At 38.0% G+C, this 13,907-nt stretch overlaps 1 protein-coding gene across 9 annotated transcripts in view; it reads left to right on the top strand.

The window, feature by feature from the left end:
• Positions 1 to 13,907, top strand: part of TRIP12 (thyroid hormone receptor interactor 12) — a 79,674-nt gene that overhangs the window by 7,401 nt on the left and 58,366 nt on the right. Inside the window, exon 2 of one of the 9 annotated variants that reach the window (XM_065639571.1) lies at positions 4,429 to 4,504. The exons of 7 other annotated variants lie outside the window; for them this stretch is intronic. The gene's annotated coding sequence lies outside the window, so the exon portion shown is untranslated. Of the gene's footprint in view, positions 1 to 4,428; positions 4,505 to 12,447; positions 12,538 to 13,907 lie in introns of those variants that run through there. One more of the 9 variants, XM_065639573.1, reaches the window with a different exon arrangement.

Below are 13,907 nucleotides of genomic sequence, written 5' to 3'. Positions count from 1 at the left end.
TTTTATTTCTCATTTACTTCAAGTATTTGTAGACTTGCAACTGAACATAGCTATGTTTTATACTAGACTCTGGGTAACAGGACTCCAGCTCAAAACTTTTGTCAACACTTCGTAACTAGAATTAGGAGAAGCATTGTTAAGAGAAATGCTGTTGTACACTTCAATCTGCAAATTTAAATGCTACATGGAGAGAATGGAAGCTGAGCTCTCTTCAGGTTGACTGTGGAGAGGCAAGATGAATTTTGTGGAATTTAGTATGTGAAGAAGTGGCACTGCTTAAATGCCTTTCATTAAAGTTTAAATATTCAAGCACTGTGGTCCCATTAGTAAGGATGGGAATTTTTCTTTTAATAGCTTGGGGGTTCTTGACATACTGCTGACATAGAACTGGAGTTGGAACAGAATGGGCACTGAAGATTGACTTAACTGTGCTGTATGCAAATGAACTCAAGTAAGCTAGAACATGAGAACTGTATACTTGGGAACTTGAGGTAAATACAAATGTAGTAAAATTAAGAGCATACTTAAAATAAGTGTTAAGTTTCCTATGAGACTCCACTGAAGTGACAAGCAAAGTACTCTCAGTCTGTCATTTCCAAATTAACAATGCAATGAACACACTTGTTGCCACTTCACTTTCAGAGGTTGTCTGGAGTAATAAAGTATATTCCCTGGGTGCATCAGGCTTTTTCCCCTGTCATAGATTTAGCCAAAAACTGTTAACACTATTCTTCTAGTTTTACATAAAGTAGATTCCTATTAGATAACTTATGTCAATGGATAAACTTAAAGTAGTTGTATCATCTATATTTCAAAACTCTTTACTTCATGCATTTTGTTCACATGATGTCTGGGTTTCTATCAGATTGAGATCTTGTGCTCAAATTCTAACTATGCTTCCTCCTGGCAACACCTGTAGTGTCACCAGAACCACTTCGTCAACTCTCTTGACCTATTCTCACCAGTCTGACTGTTCTAAATGAGTGTTGACCTATTCTCACCAGTCTGACTGTTCTAAATGAGTGTTGCTTCTGTTTGTGATATCTGTTTCATTGTTGCAGTTTAATGGTCACTTGAAATTACAGGAAACCCTGTCAGATATCACCTGTACTATTATTGGAATTAATTTTAATAATCCAGTTTTAGTGGTGTTGGAGCACTTTAAAAATTTAATTACAAGTAAACCAAGTTGGTTGCTGTGCATCACAAAATTGCTTAATGTTTTTTAATGCTGTTCCCCTTCAACTAAGAAATGGTTTCTTCCTTGCAGGTTTTTAGATTTGCAATATTGTTTTCCTTCAACAAATGTCAGGCTATTTCGAAAGTCAGCTCAGTAAGATGGCAAATCAAAACTAGATAGCAGGTGATACTGTTAATTAATCTAACAGTTAAATTTGTATTTTGACTTTTTCTGTTCTGTAACCCATTCTGAAATATCAGTTGTCTGGAATGTTGTTAATAACTCAGTTACAAAATCTCTGTTACACTTTTGTAGTGTTCCTCTGTTTTTGTCTGCTAGTTCTACATGGAGCTCTTTCCAAAAAATCAAGTAGCTGGCTTGGTTTTCTGAATGTATCAACTCTGGCATATTTAATTCCCTCCCCCTTCCCCCCCCCGCACACACACATTTGGGAGATATCACATGTGAACATATGGGCACAGAGTGACACAGCAGTAGAAGGATCAAGCTGGATAAACAACCTCTGCATAGAATAAACCTATCCAAAAGTGTGGTGTATGGTTTGTGGTTTTTTTATTTTTAAATCCTAGAACTTGCTGCTTACTGCAGTAACTTGCTTTGTGGAGAGCTATCTTCTGCCTCCTCCCCCCAAGCAGAAGGTGTGGGGACATGTTTTCTTTCCTTAGTCACAACAGAGTTTCAGTGGTAGGTACCGTGGGACAGGACAAGAAAAGGTTGGCAAACTGCAGATAACATAAGTTTGGTTCATTGCAGTGTCTTCTGACTTCTTTTACCTTCTGAGAAAGAATAGGTGTTATGATAACAGCAACACTGTTCCAGTGACTTTCTTGGCAAGAAAGATCAAAGGTCAAGATCAAAATCAAAGTGGGGGTACTAGCCTTTTCTAGGAACTGAGCCTTTAAAAGTACTTGTTGTACCTGAGCTGCTCAGTCCTGAGCAACATGAGCATCTCGTATAACAGAACTTGGTATTTGTTAGTTATAGGGACAGTGAAGTACTACTATCTAGGTAAGGCTTAGTGAGAGTACTCATAATCTCAAAAGTGTAATCTGCTAATGTTGCTGGTACATCACCTAAATCTCTAATTTGCAACAATCTAAAAAGCAGCTAAGTACATGTGTTGGTTTTGTTTTTATGCTTGCTTTTTAAATTCTTCAGTCCTCCTGGGGTTCTTTCAGCATGTCGTTTCTTGAAATTTAAGATCGCCTAATTTCCAGCCTGAAAGTTTCTCGTAACTGTTTTGGCTGCTAACTGTATCAATGCTATCCTCTAATTTTAAGTAATTTTCTTCTCTTGGTGTTTTACTGTTGGCACTTACAGAAAGCATTTATTACTTTCTTGCTGCCAGGCTAAATAATGCAGGCTTTATTAGTCAACTGCAAGAGCACTTTTCAGCTCTTTGAACTGGAATTCGTATCTCTTGACCAAGGCCAACTGTGACGGGATAGAGTATTCCAGAGAAATACTTCTTGTACAAAAGCACTACAGGATTCTCAGTTACTCTGTAATGGTATATAACCCTAAGCATTGGTTGCTCTGCCACTTCCCTCAGTTCTTCTCCAGTATTGTTCTGTCAGTAGCTGGAATGTTTAATCACTGATGTTTAAGTCAGCTGACAAAGGCTTGGCTTATAGCAAAACTTCTTTGTTTTAGTACTGAGGTATAGAATCTCCATGCTGCTTGATATTATTGTACTTCATAGCATTGCAAGTGTCTAATTAGTATAATTTACTGTTCCATATTTTTGACACTATTTTGGAGAAGGGAAGGAGGAAAGGAAAGGGAACTTCTAAGTTTTGATAGTTTTGGACGAAAAATGGAGTTTTGAGGGAACAGCTCTGGCTTTAGATAACCATATCACCTGAGTAGTTATGTTGAAATAAGCAAGGCTGTAACAAAAATAAAGTTTTCGTCTTATTTCATAGTTTCCTTCTATGGGTAATAGTCTGTTCATCTTTAGAAATACTTTCTGCTAAACTTGTACAGTGATGTATTCTATATTTGGATGCTACTTAGCAGCAATTGGTTGTTTAAATAGGTTTAAGTAGCCTTGGATTTAACAAAACAGAAATAAGATAATAAATGACCTCTCTTCTAGAAGCCTGGAAATAGTAGCAAGTGTACTGACTTCTGCTATCAAAAAAATCTTTCCATTCTGGAATTTACTGATGTCTTATCATGACTGAATTAGGGTTTCAAGATTTAATTCCATCAGAAGTTTAAGATTACTGCCTGCCTTCAAGTGTTACAAATGTTTAAGCACCCATAGCTTACAGAAATTGTCACTCCCAACTATTTTTCTCAACATTGGGCCTCCGACTCCACATTCATGTAGCTGTGAGTATTTTAAATCCAGCTATGTCTAAAAGATGGAAGTACTTTAGACAAAAATGCTCTTACTGTAGTGTTTGCTGTAGTACAGCTTTGAAACTGATGGGGAAGAAAGTTGTAGATTGGTGCTTCTCATCAAGAGTACTTGTACTCTTTTGCTAAATTCTGGTTCAGTGAGAATGTCTCTTTGCATATGTTCATGGAGTAAACAAATATAATTTCATGGTACTACTGACATAATGAAGGGGAAGGTATTTTGTCCTGTGAAAAGTATTTGAAAGAACCAGTCTTAAATCTTGGTTTCTTGGGAAAGGAGAGAGCCTTTTCCTAGAAATATTGTCAGCGCTAATAGGATCTCTTTTTAACTTTTTTTTAAGCAGAGGGACAATTCTTCCTTACTGTGTTTTTTGGATCACTTTTGATTGGAGTACTTTAAATGACTGACTTTTAGCCTAAAATATCTAGTTGCCAGCTGAAGGCTAACATAAGGAGAAAAAACACAGTGCAAAAGTGTGCATAAGTGTTCAGTTTTTATACTCGTGGCTCTAGTGATATTGTCGAAAATGTTACAGCTGTACCATGAAGATAGTTGCTCCCATGGGGATCTCCATCCCTAGTTCCCTTAAGGGAAGGTGTTCATAAGACATCAACCTGGCACGCTTAACACGCGCTTGGAACAGGTGAGGCTGGGAATTCAAGGACCTAGAGTTCTGTGCCTATTGACTCATGAGATCACTGAGTATGACAAGTAGAGAAGATGCAAACTGCTGTATTTCCTCTGATTCTCAGGTTGTTTATGTGAGACATAGCTGAATTGGGGCTTGTAAACTTTACGTGCATTATTTAACTTGTTAAAAAAAGCCTACTTCAGAAGGGTTTGGTCTTTCTGTTGACAGTATCAAAACCAGAAGGCGGCTAGTGCAAATCTAGACCTGTGGCAGCTAGAAGCAGAAGCTCAACCTATGGAATACAGTAAGTTGTGTAGTATAGAATATAAGTAACTGTCTAAGTTAAGTCAAGATGCATCCAAAAATCAAGGTAGTTTGTTACTAGTTAATAGTATTCCAGGTTATGGCAACAAACTAGAGTTGCATTTATTATTGGTGTATGTTTGCTGTGTTGCTGGGAAGTTTGGTGGCCCAGCTTTGCGGTGGGAAGAATTTTAAAATACAGATTTGTGACTGGCTGTCATCTAAGCTGCTTTGTTCTTTATACTTGCATAGACTGGAGTAGCATTTGTGGTAGAAAAGTGGAGGAGAACCTGATCTAACTTCAGGTTGCTTCAGCAGAATTCGAAAACTTTTATTGGTCATGGTGATAGTTCAAAGTGTCAGGTTTTAAATTGTCCGTATAAACTTGTACAGGTGCCATTTTCTGTATTTTTTGACCATCTCCTGAAATCTGATGTGCTGAATTCTAATAAGAAAATGGCCTACACAGGCATCAGAGTGACCCTAATAATTATGCTCTATACTCGTACCTTCTAGGATATTTGTCTAAGAGAAGGGGCTTGAAATAATGACTTACTCAAAGGTATGAACTTTGGATAAGTATATGTAGTAGTTGGAAGCTACCCTCTACCAAGTACACAAGACTTTCACTTAGTTTTTGGATTGCAGAAACTTTCCGTTTGAATTTATTTAGGTGACCGCACTCACTAGGATGTCACCCAAGAAATCTAGTTCAGTTTTCGATTTCCATCAGTACTGTGGGACTCTTCAGACAATACAGTGGAGTTCAGCTGAAAAAACTGAAGTGCAGACAGGTACCTGTAATGCCCTAAAGACAGGCTTGTTTAGGTTTTCGCTCAGTCTGTACCGGAGCTTTAGTAGTAAGTTAAATTTTACATGAAGAGTACAAGAAAGTGTAGCCACTATTAAGTTTAGAGTGAGTGGAGTTATAAAAAAAGGTATGTTTGACTTGGAATGTCTGTTGTACTTGAATATGTACAGAATGTTTATGCTGTCATTTTAGTTAGGAAAGTATCCATTATAAAACACTGCTATACCACATCTGAAATGTTTTTCTTGAAAATAGAAAAGCACCCTTGAAACTTTCAGGCTATTATCATGCATCTGTTTAATGTAATAAATATTATCATATTAGTATATGCTAATGGCATATGCTCTCCTTGATACTTGAAACTACACCACCAGACTGCTGATTTGAAAATTCAGTGTTAGAAATCTTATACCCTCCACTTTCTAATTAGTCAAAATAGACATTTAATAGGAAATAGTTGTAACTATTTCTTAATGTATACTGCAAGTTTGGTGAGCAATGTTTTCAAACTATTTAACTTTCAGTTCTGTGGAAGGAATTTGTGTGGAACAGATAAGGCTCTTTTCAAATTGTATCTATGTCTCAAAGCTGTTCTGCTAGGGGAGCATTTAAATACAAAGAAAACATACAAATAGTTTGAAAAGCATAGAAGACCCAAAGTTAGTACAGTTAACTTGTCATCTTGGGTAGCTAATGGGCATTGGAGGTGCTAGGAGGTAACTGATGGGAGAAAATGTTCATTTCAAAAACTTGAAGTGGGGAAGTAGAGGTAGTGAAGATACTGTGATTACTAGAATGCTTAGTTGCTCTTTAATCATATGTGGGATGGGGAGATGCATGCTCCTAGCTGAGCACCTTTGATTAGCAAAACAGATTGAGAGGCTGCAGCTTCCATGAAATACCTATATTTTGCATTTGATGTGATAAGATACTGTGTGGAGGGGAGGGAAGGATGAAACCGTACTCGCTTCTGGGCCTACAGGTATCTTCCCTTTTCCTTCACAAGCCTGGCTACTTCATATTCTTTAAATCTTTCCCTGAAGCTACTCCATTCTCTGTGTGTGTTTTACTCAAGTGTTGTAAAGAGAGTTGTTCTATCTTGCATGGTGATGAAGCTGCCCTCTCTGGTCAAATATACTTCTGTTTGTCTTGTCTCCCTTACTAGTGCATTTTATTAAATGGCTTAAGATAAATAGTAAAGATGATAACATGTGGAATAGTTCTGAAGCTATATGAGTATTTTGTGGGAAGAAAAACAGAACAAAAAACCAAGACATCTTGCATAGGAGTTAAGTGAAGTTTGCTTCCAATTCAGTGTCATCCTAACAATATATGATTTTTTTCATGGTTGTAAAAATATATTTCAGGAACATAGCAAGATGGCTGGATAGCTTTGCTCCAGAGTATTCCATCTTTGATGTACACACAAAGTACTTTGAACAAATGCTGTGTTCGTCTCCTCTTTTGCCCACCTTATTCTCTTCCAGTCCTAGGCAAGACCAGAATCAACATGGTGTTTGAGGGTGATAGTTTGTAGGTTTGCTCATAAGACATAATTAAGCTTTAGTGTAGAATTAAAAATCACTTGTATAGGAGACAGCTCCTGAATATTCTGATTGGGTCACAGAGCAAATTACAAGATCAAAGGCATATCAAATCAACTATTGTAATATCTAGTTATTAAATAATAATGTTGGTCCTAAAATCAAGCTATAGAAAGCCTACAGCTCTGCTTATTCTAAGTATCTTGGAGCTATGGAGAAACTTTGTGTTCTTCTGATAGGTGTTATGTGTTACTGGTGATATATGAATCCTTTCAGTGTATCACAGAGCAGTAGTTAGCTGGGAGGTAACAAAAAGCATTGAACGGTTGTAGGCAGCATCTATTGAAATATCTCCTTGCCAGGAAGTAAGTAACATTTCTTCCAGCTCTGAAGCAACTGGCTATCAGCAAGGAATTCAGGCTTTGGCAGACCTGGCCATGCTATGACCCTGTGTTAATCTACTGAACTATAAAATACAGACATGGTTATAGTTGTTGCTTATGCAAGGGAAGTCTGTGGGTAGCCTGAGAAAGAGAAGGTAAGAGTCATCGGTGAGGTAAAGTAGGAGGAAGAGCTGGTGTTACTTGCAGATATGGGAAGGAAGAGAGGAATTTGTAGTAGACTTTTTTGTCTGTATTTAAGTTTGTGATGGTGAGTTCTTGTCTAGCTTGAAATTAAGACTAAGTCTGGCATCCTCCTAAAAAGCATTTGAAAGAGCTCTAATATTTATATTTGCTCAAGTTCAGCATCTTAACACTATTCAGGTTCTTGGGGCACTCATTTGCCATTCCCAAGCTCTGTGACCCCATGTACAATTCCTCGTTTTATTTGAGTACTGAAAAGGTGTGCATATGTGGAGTAGACAGTCTGATCAATTAAGTGTGCCATGATACTCTGGCTTTTGACAACTTCCATGACTGTAAAGGTTGGAACCATCCTAAAATGCAGTTGTGAAAGCTAATATTGTATGTTCTTCTGTGGAGCTACCATGAAAGAACAGCTCTGAGCACTGTAAAGTCCTGATCGTATCAGTGATAGGATCTGCTTAAAGACAGCTTAATTCTTACTGTTTAACTGTGTTTCTTTGGTTGTGACTTCCTTTTGTTCAGCTTTATGCAGAACTTCTGTTTATCTATACAGATATTTGGTAGGTAGTTTGGCTCATGATTTCATACAAGGTAAATGTCTTTAATTGTGCTTATGTCAGTAATTTGGTATGCGTATTGGAGCTCAGTCTTAATTACATCATTACAAGATATAATGTCAATGTTTAAATTGTTTTTCTTTGGTCGAGAAGATGCATCTGTGGTACGTAATTCCAAGATGCCATTGATTTGAGCACTACCTTAAGGTTTAGCAATCTGATGTGTTTTAATCTCTTTGTTGCAGTATCCTTGTGATAGCTACAGATCCTTATGCAGATCCAGTGCTGAGGAAGCCGGAAACTTAACCTGTTTCAATTGGATTTCTTCCTCATCAACTACAATTAAACCATTTCCCAGATTGTATCATGTGACATAGGGATCTTGCTATGCATTAAGCCTGTGACCTTTTTTGTGTAGCATTTGGGTAGAAGTCTGCTGAGGAGGATAGCATAACTTGCTTGAGACAGCCTAGCAAAGGAAGCCTCAACAGATCTTGGCTTGAGTCATTGCTAAATATCAGTGATTAGAAAAACAAAAGGAAAACTCCTGAGATCCTCCTAATTTGTCTAAAACTTTTCCAAATGAGATTTTGAAGATGCAAAAACTTGATAGCTGTTCTAGTTAAGTAGATAACAGGTGAGTACTCCCCTAGTACTCCCCTTTCACCATTCCCCTTCCCCCTTCCCCTCTGTGTACATAACTGTTTTTTGCATTTCTTCTTCTAGCAGTAACTTCTGTAAGATTTAGTCTCTGAATTTCTTCATTCTAGTGGCTAATTAAAGTTCTATTTTGTTTGCACCTCCCCAATGAGTTGTCTAAAAGACTGCAGAGATTGTGTTATGTTAATTTAGATTTTGGGTCACCAAACCATGTTTTACTAGCCACTGAGCTCACTAGGTCTCTCTGTAATGTAAGACAGCTTGGCAAAAGTTGCTTAGGAACTTGGCAAGGCTCAATCAACCTGCTGTGCTGAAACTTATGGCATGTGTTGTCTAACAAGCTCTGCAGGTAGGACATGGGTATGTACCATATCAGTATTTGTCTTGTAGTGCTGTTGCACTTGATTTTACTTAAGGGCTGTGTGTGCCAGATGCAGGTGAATGGCAAACTGCAAATAAGGCTCCATCTGGTCTATGGGGTTAGAATAGGGACAAGGCTTGGTGGTGTAGCAGTAGGTTCTATATTCAAACTCATAATGTTGAAGTTGAGCTGTGCAGCTCAAAGGCCACTGGGCATTAAGCACTGGGCAGGACAGACTTGGAGTAGGTCATAACCTTTTGAGTACTTCCTGGGTCACCTGCATGACAATACTGAAATCTAGCTTCTAAACTGAAATTTGCCCTAGTCGCTCAACTGACTTTTTCCTCTTCACTGGCAATACATGCCGCCTGCCCCAACTTTGCCACATCTGTTAACTTGATCTTGACTGCCTACCTACTGGCTTGTCTTCATTTCTGGCAGCATCACTGATCTGTACTTCATGCAAGATTCTGTGCTTGAATTCAGGTTATCTCGCAGAAGGTAAAAGCTCCTCATTCAAATTCATTCCTCCCTTCTGAAGAGAATGTTCTCCCTCAAGCTTGCCAGGCAGCATGTTGTGTGTGGTGTGTTTTGTTTTGTTTTTTTTTGTGATGTTAGTGAAAGCTTAAGCCATGGCACAGATAGTGAATCTTGGCTCCTACTAGACAAGGGTTTCTAGAGCAGCTGAAAATGAAGGACATATGAGATTTTACTTCTATTGCTTTTGACTGTTTTTGTTGGGAGTGTGCTAAAAACCAGAAGAATTTACATAAATTCACACTACAAATAGGATTTTGGTTAGAATTTGGCTGCTGGAAAATGTCTTTTCCTTTGGAGATACCAGTTGCTTTTGTTTAATTTAAAAAAGGAAAAAAGTGTTATTGCCATTGTTGCTAACAGGTTGGATGCACACTTGTATTATTAGCACCAGGTAGCAAAATTGTGTATTAAGACTTTCGTAGTGTAAACTTCACTGTCTGTCAGCTTGTCAGTGACAGTAAATTCAAGGTTCCTGTAGATGTGGTCAAGCTCTTGCTATAGTATCTGATGTGCCAGAGGAATTTTGCTGTGACACAACTGTACAAAGAATAAACTTTGAACACACCTGTTATTTGCTTTTCTCTTTCCCATTGGTGTACTAAAAGGGAAAAAGATCTGTCAACAAAAAGACAAAAACTGGTTTGGTTTTCTGCACCTAATGTTTGCTATGTTTATATGTGCCAGCTCTCTGTGTTATAACAAATCCTTCTTCTAACTGAATTCTTTTACTGAACATAGATGGATTCTGAAGTGTCTGGGTTCTTATGCTTTTGATAATCTTTATATTTGTGAGCAGAAAAAAGCTGCTGCAGAATTGACTGTAGCATTTAGCTGCTTAAAACCAAAAAAACCCAGAGCACTGAAGATGGGGAAATTACAGATGTTGTAAACATGAAAATATTTTCCTGAAGTGTGGAGTCCTGGCATTCTGCCACTGAGAGAACATTCCCTTCCTTTGTTAATGAATTGAAGTCAAACCATACACTGGTGGAAAACTTACATTGAACCGCTTTGGATGTGTTACAAATGGTGACATGGATAGGTAACAAACTTGGTTTATTGGAAAAGAACAACTTAATTATTTGAATTCTTTTACAAAGGCAGATTCTTTGAATTAAGTTGTTATCTACCCTTGTAAATAAATGTACTAAGAGATTGTTTTTTATAATAAACTTCATTGCTGATGCATCCAAAAATGAAAGGAATAATTGCTGTTGACAACACGTTTAATTTCCAAAGATACAGAATGCGAAAATGAAATGCTTTCTGTTTTTCTTAACTTATTTTTTTGGATTAAGATCTAATATCTGAATGATACTTGTGTACTTCTGTGAACCAAAATGCAGTCTAAAGAGTGAGCACAACTTGTAATATTTCTGTCCTTGATGAACATACGAGAAACTAAGCAGTGAGGTGGCAGAACCGAAGAGGGATGCCTCAAGACAGCATTATATTTGTTCCGTGCAGCTCCTTTTTCTCCTCAGACTGCAGCTTCTGGTCTTCCAGAGGGAAGGAGTATAGGAGATAAAGGCTTTTACAATTTTAACATCAGCTGGCTCCCTTAACCAGCTTGCAAGAATTTAGTTAAGCTTTAGTCCTGCTCTGATTTCTCAGTGTACTAAAATGGTGATTATTTCTTCAGTAATGAAATGACACTATGGATTCATGTGTGCCATGACCTGGGGACACTAGTTGTATAAACACCTGAGACTCTGGTGCTTATATTTCTGTCCTGTACAATCATATACAGAATAGAACACAAGCAGCATTTTTTTCGGTTGCTTTAGACTGTCCAAATGAACCTGAATGTTCTACTGGCTAACTTCTGCAGGTGCTTTTTTTTGGTTAATTTGTGGCCTTCCCCTCCATCCATAGGTTTCCCTTGGTTCTTGAGCTGTTAAAATTCTTGGGCAGTCAGTTGTACTGTTGACTCATTATAAAGCCACCTGCCAGCGATACCCGTGCTTCTCTATAGTTTTGAGTAGTTGCAATGTTTCGTTTCTTCTTGGAGAGGTTGTCCTTGGGTGGGGATGGGGAGTGTGTCCTTGCACACCTGTACATCTACACATCTACATTTACATCTACATCTGAGATCTCAGGTTACTTGAGCTGACACCTATTGCATGACCTTTTTATCAAATGCTTCTGCTAAAAATACTATTTTCTGATAGTCTGTTACTGTCTTCTCTGCATGCCTTTATGTCTGGCGTGATGGTTTCATGTTGTATTTAATTTGGCATATTTTCTTTCCCCTTTCTTCAGGGTATCTCTCATGATTCACTGATTGCTTTTTTGCTGTTGCTCAAAACTCAGAATATGTTTTGTTGTCATGTCTCAGAATGAGAGAGCTCTAATGTAATCTAAGGATTTATGTTCAACAGGAGGTTGGACCAGATGATTTTGAGAGCTCCTTTCCAACCAAGGCTATTATAATGATTCTAACTTAACTCTTGTATTCCAGTTGAACTCTGCATCAAAAAAGGCATCAGATCTGAAGAGGAGTTTGCCTCTGTATGCTGTTAAACTCTGCTTCTCTTCCCATCAATTATTAATGTCTTCCAAGAGAACTGACAAAAGTGATGCAGCTATTTAAGTTTGTAGAAATCCTGTGGTGAAGGAGGTGTAGAAATCTGTTTCCTTACCACCTAACGTGCTTGTTTTAAGAAGAAACTTCCTTGATACCTGGTTTTCTGTCTTCCTAGCAGTGATGTAACGTTACAATACGAGGAGGCTGTAAAATCTCGTTTGTCCCGAAGACTTCTGTATGTACCAAATTTGCTCTACTTAGCATGTATTTCTCAGTCTGTTGCTTTTTAAATTTTTTTTCTTTAGCATTGGTTGGAGAGAATACAAAAAGAATACAGTCCAGCTTGATGTATGATTTGGTGAAATCTTGTGTGGTTTCTGTATCAAAAGAAGTTAATCTGGTAAAAGTCACCATGTGAATTGTACATCGTTAGATGCAGTGCGGCAGGTAAGCCTCAGTGTACTCTAGCATCTTTACATCATGTTGACAACTTATGGCCATTAATGGGGAGAAGGTAGAGATGGAAGCAGATAAGAAAATAAGTGGTAACTTGCTCTATGTTGGAAGAAAAGCTTGTCATTCCTTAAGGCTAATGCTTTCATGCAGCTGAATAACCCAGGATTTGCATGAACACAGCTGAAGTGTGTCTGCCTTGCAGCTCATCGGACAATATCTTTTTCCCTTGTTTGTATATTGAAATTTGTTGTCGAGAAGGAGCGGGAGGGATGATGAGGGTTTGGGAGATCTTACAGAAAAGTTTTATAGTAAAACTTGAGTATGTTGTTGTACCCACTCCCTGAATTATTCCATGAACTATTTCTACAAGCAGAAGGAGTGAGAGGCTGCTGAACTCAAAATACAAGCTTCTGCCTGCCTGGAGCTTTGATAAGAAATTTATGTTTGGAGGTGGCGACTCCAGCGGAACTGGGGAACTGGGCAGAGTGGATAACTATTTGAGCTTAGAGAGTATAGTAAAAACTATTGTGTCAAAATCAGCTGCACAAGACTCAGTTTAAAGCAACTAACTGAACTAAAAAGTAATCTTAATAATAAATTTGAGTCAGCTGGTGAAGTAGTAGAAGTAATGGAGTACTTGCAAGTGCTTGCTTGCAAGGCAAGAAAATAGGTGTGTATGTTTGTGGGTAGATGAGGATAACCTTGTGAGCAGTGAGCAAAAATGAGGTGCAGCTATGAGATCAATTTAAAATGAAGTAATGTAGGTCCAAACCAAATCAGTAGTTACTGAACCATATGCAGTAGATTCTTCAGTTCAGTTGAAATTTAATTATCAACTCTTAAATGTGTTGTATGCCTGCGTATTTAACTGACTAGATTTGTCACAGATACAGCTATCAAGTAAATTAATGTTACCTGCATTGCAATGAAGAAATACAAATCTGAAGTCTTAAACCTAACGTTTTCTGATAAGTACACTGCACTTTGGGTTCTGGCTGGCAAGATGTGCAACTTACCGGAAGAAAATGTTCTGAATTTACAAGGCATATAAACATCCTTCTGTCTCTTGCTTCTTCCCCCGCTTTTGCCTAATACTGACTTCAGGGCAGCAAGTCTTTGTGATTTTGAGAAGCTGGCTTGCTGCAGTGCTGGTTTTTGGGCCATGGTACAAAAGAGAAAGTATGCTGACCAGTGTACTTAACTCCAAGCGGATAACAGGCATTATAATGGAGTGTTACAGCAGAGGTGCTAGGCATATCCTTAAATATTCAGGAAATTGGAGTGCAAGAGCACTTACTGTACTACCAAGACTCTTGCAAAGAGCTTTAAACCCCCGCAAAAAAAACTACCAAAAAAACCCC

Source organism: Caloenas nicobarica, chromosome 8, assembly GCF_036013445.1.
Source record: "Caloenas nicobarica isolate bCalNic1 chromosome 8, bCalNic1.hap1, whole genome shotgun sequence".
Classification (NCBI taxonomy): Eukaryota; Metazoa; Chordata; class Aves; order Columbiformes; family Columbidae; genus Caloenas; species Caloenas nicobarica.
Note: the sequence above shows the minus strand (reverse complement) of the source record. Positions and strands in the feature narration are given on the sequence as shown.